The sequence below is a fragment of the Sus scrofa genome, chromosome Y (genome assembly GCF_054392235.1).
Source record: "Sus scrofa isolate SSC_HxYL_T2T_F1_AM1 chromosome Y, Sscrofa_HxYL_maternal_Yorkshire_Landrace_v2.0, whole genome shotgun sequence".
NCBI classification, from domain to species: Eukaryota; Metazoa; Chordata; class Mammalia; order Artiodactyla; family Suidae; genus Sus; species Sus scrofa.
The window spans coordinates 12,051,178-12,055,462 of record NC_139402.1 but is presented as its reverse complement, the minus strand read 5'-3'; the positions used below and the strand labels follow the sequence as shown (position 1 = coordinate 12,055,462).

Genomic DNA, 4,285 nt, shown 5'->3' with positions numbered 1-4,285 from the left:
TACAATACGATATCGGATATGTGTGGACTGTAACAGATGGCACAAGTGGAACTTTCCACCTGAACGAAACTCATGAACGTGGACAACAGTGTTTGGGTTGCCAAAGGGGAGGGGACAGGATTGTGATGGACTGGAAATCGGGGGTTAGAAAAGGTGCAAAGTATTGCATGTGGAGTGGGTATGCAATGAGTCATGCTGTAAATCAATGGGAACTACATCTAGTCACTTTTGATGGAGCACAACGGAGGGTTATGTGAAAAAAAAAAAAGGATGCATACGTGTATGGGTGTGGGTCTTGGGTGGTTGGGGTGGTGTGTGCCTGGGTCACTTTGCTCAACAGTAGAAACTTGACAGAACATGGGAAACAAGCTATGATAGAAAAAATAAACATCATTTTAGAAAAAGAAACACAGCCCTTAATTGTTTCATAAATGAAGAAATTGCAACTATGAAGATGAACATATGTTTATTTTTGAAATAAAGGAATTGCAGGAAATTGTTGACATTTGCAAGCCTAAATGTTCATCTTCACTATCCTGCAGAATCTATAGACCGTTGATAGGTCAAAATTAGGATGGTGTTCAAATAATGAAGAGGGTGGAGGTGTTGGCCTTGAGAGAGAGGCAGCAGAGGTATCAGTGGCCATTGGCAATGGGAACCACGGATGGTTGGCTGGTTGAGGGTTAGACAAAGGGCCCTCTCTTGGTGGTATATTCTGATATCTGGTTGGAAAAGGGGACGGCTTCACCGTCATTCCAAAATAACCACTCGGAAGGGGGAAATAAGGTGGTACTGAGAAATGGAAGTGGTAGTTGTAATGAAATTCACAATGTGGCCACTTGCTGGAGAGTAGCTTCTTTTGTGAGTGCGTATGAAACGTGGTCAACTGATTTAAAGTAGCATGTTGAGCCACGACAGTTTGTCCTGTGGTCGGGCTGATGCTGATGATGTAGAAGAAACGTCACTTCTCATGGGGGTAGTTGTATTAGAAATTCTCTGGCTGGTAGAAGGCCTTCTTACTAAAGGCACATGTAAATTTGTGGAGGTTGAAAATGCATTTTCTCCACGAGTTTCTGCTTCAAAATCAGAACTATGATTATCCACCTTACGCCCTGTTCTAGAGTGCTTCTTTCTGCAACCTTGAGGTAGAGAAGCCAATACTGGAGACGCATTTTTATACGTGACTCTTCTTTTCCTCCTTACCAACAGTTGAGGACAGCCTCATTTAAAGTTTGGATTATGGTAGAACTGCAGCTAAAACCAAGGAGAAATTTATTTAATGGTACTTGAAACCAAGACACGAGGAGACAGAAACCATAATATCTGACTCTTCGCATCATATGGAGTTAATATGAAACAATACACGTCCATTGCTAATATTTTCAAAAATGTTCTTAGTGGGCACAGCCAACTATTGCCCTCAAGGAAAAATGTCTGGTATATTTACAGTAATATTATTAGGCTCTGTGGCCTGCATTTTTTGAGGTTCATTGACAAGCATCAAGGAGGCTAGGACAATGATTTATCATCCCAAATATTTTATGACCAAGCCATCCTCAATTTAAAAATGTTGAACATGGATGTTCCTATCGTGGCACAGTGGTTAACGCATCCGCCTTGGAACCATGGGTTTGTGAGTTTGATCCCTGGCCTTGCTCAGTGGGTTAAGGATCTGGGGTTGCCGTGAGCAGAGGTATCATTTGTAGATGTGGCTTGAATCCTACGTTACTGTGGCTCTGGCGTAGGACGGGGGCTATAGCTCCAATTCAACCCCTAGCCTGGGAACCACCATATGCCATGGGAGTGGCTCAGGAAATGGCAAAAAGACAAAAAATAATCATCATAATAAAAATGCAACAGTACTTCATCCCACTTTCAAGGTCTACTTTGACCCTATATGGATGAACATATTTGCACATGTCCAAAGAGAATTTTATACACTCCCTCTATAAGTAGTAACTGGAAATTTCTTAATGCATTGTTCCGAGCAGAGACTTCATTTTCTTCTGCCAGAAAGTCAGCTAGTGGGGCCGATCTTTGAAAATTCCTTCGCAATTTAGTAAATCCATAAAGGTAAAGCTGTTGAACTCAGCTTTTCATACTCTCAGTTTCAAATATTCTGAACGGACCCTTTCTCTCCAGAACTTCTTTCTTGACGCGCTCTTCATTAATCACTATCAAGGTTCCATTTGCTTCCCACCAAGTGGACCTAAAGTGATCACTTTCAGCAGTTTTCCAAAGTTTTCCGGGAAAGGGCAGAGGAGGAAAATCACCATCTTCATCTGGTTCAAAGGCACACAATGTGCGACATGGCTTTTTTATCAGGGAGCCTTCAGACAAAGCCTGGAAAGCTTTTTCCTCAATCTGAGACCTCAATTCCAAGTCCCCAGTGATTGAGTTATCACACCATGGAGATGTAATGGAGGATTCTGAACCAGTTGGTGCATCTTTAGGAGACACTGGTTGAATTTCTGAAGGAGCATGTGCCATCTCAGATTAGTTTCTCTGCAGCTACTTTTCTCAACAGCATGCTTTTTGAACTCTGCAGTTTTAAATGCTGCTTTGGTAAGCCTACAGAGATAAAATCGCCCATGCATCACAATGGTTGCTAAGCTAAGTAGCTGTCAGATGACAGGTCTCCTAGCAATCTGAGCATAACCTTCAGTCAGTGCTTATTTTCCTATGAAATTGGTCCAGTTAACATAAAATATGAGCTCCTTACTTAAACAGTAACCCCCCGTAACAAAAGTGAGATCAGCAAATTCCCATTCCAATGGAATCTTTTTAATAAATAAGAAAACCCATCACATAAATAAATCCATTTCATCCCAGAAGTAAACATAAATTCCCTATTATAAACATACACATTTGGTGCCTGTTATTAAGGCCTGGAAAATGGGACCAAAAAAACCAGTAAAGTGAAACATATGGTATGTATCACTTCCCAGTTTATAACTAGAATCTATGCCGCATCTGTATTCAGAAAAATCTTAGCCAGGATTTCCCTGGCAGCTAGCTTGTTAAGAATCTGTTGTTGTCACCGCTGTGATCTGGGTTCAATCCCTGGCCTGGGAAATTCTGCATGCCCCAGGTGCAGTCCATAAAATAAAAATTAAAAAAAAATAAATAAAGGAAACAAACACACACACACACAAACACAACCTTTATCACTAAGCAAGGCATGGAAGGTCCCTGGGCACCAAGCAAAATATCTATAGCCATCGAGATATAGAAAGATTGATAAATGCTGCGGTTAGGAGAGGAAATTTTGGGAAGCACCATCCAAAGGGATATGAAGTGATTGGTGTACAACATTCTGAAGATAATATATGCCATTGCATTGAATACGTTAAAATTCATACACAATGTTTTCACATTGTTAAGAACTGACAGTGATTTGTTATCCCTGATTTTAGAACATGGAATTTTTTGTGTATCCTACGTAAGTAGTCTGTGTGTTAAACAATATTCCTAATATTTTCTCCTTTGGATGGCTGAGAGAGGAATTCACAAGGCCAATTGGTACTCACTAGGGCATCAGAAAGTGAGGGGCTGAGCTCTAGATGGCATCAGCCTTGACTGCAAGGAGGTGTTAGGCTTACAAAGCACCTGTGGTGGGAATCCCTGGATGAAGTCTATGCTGGGAATCTGTTGCAGGGACAATGAAGAAGGAGGGGAAGGTCAAAGGATGTGTAACGGCTCGAGTCCCATGATGTAGAGCAGTTACTCCCTGTAAGAGGTTAAGCTCTGCAGGCAGTTGTTTCCCACAGGTCATTGTTTCTTGCTGCCCAACTTGAGCATCCACATATTGGGGGGGTCTCCACAGCAAGTCTCCCAGGTGAACCCCAGTGGTTGCGGTGTATGGGGGTCTGTCTCCATCCTCCTGGAAACCTGTCATTCAAGCCTTCCATTATATGGGATAGGGGTGACCATCTACTCTTCTCTATCTGCTTCCTGCTGGCCTGGGGTGACAAGTACTGGGTGGATGGACATGGTACAGGCTACCATAGAGGATGGGAAGTAAAGAAAAATGAGTTTAAATAGGAGTTTAGGATGTAGGTTGATACCAGTATTGTTGAAGGAGGGCTTCCGCTTTATCTGAGGAGGTTTTAACACTTGGTGTGGCATTAACCCATAAATCACAGGAGCTATTGGTCATAACACATGTTGTCTCCTTTCTGTTGCTGTATGAGGAGACCTTGAAAATGTAAGGTTGCCGCTGCCAGCTGATGCTGCTTTGAGAAGTGTCGGTGGCATCATGTCTGACAGAGCACATAAACCCTAA

The 4,285-nt window shown here is 42.2% G+C and overlaps 1 pseudogene; it reads right to left on the bottom strand.

Moving 5' to 3' along the window:
• Window positions 1-891: 891 nt before the first annotated feature.
• On the bottom strand, window positions 892-2,490 carry LOC146394368 (heat shock transcription factor, Y-linked-like; annotated as a pseudogene).
• Window positions 2,491-4,285: the final 1,795 nt, after the last annotated feature.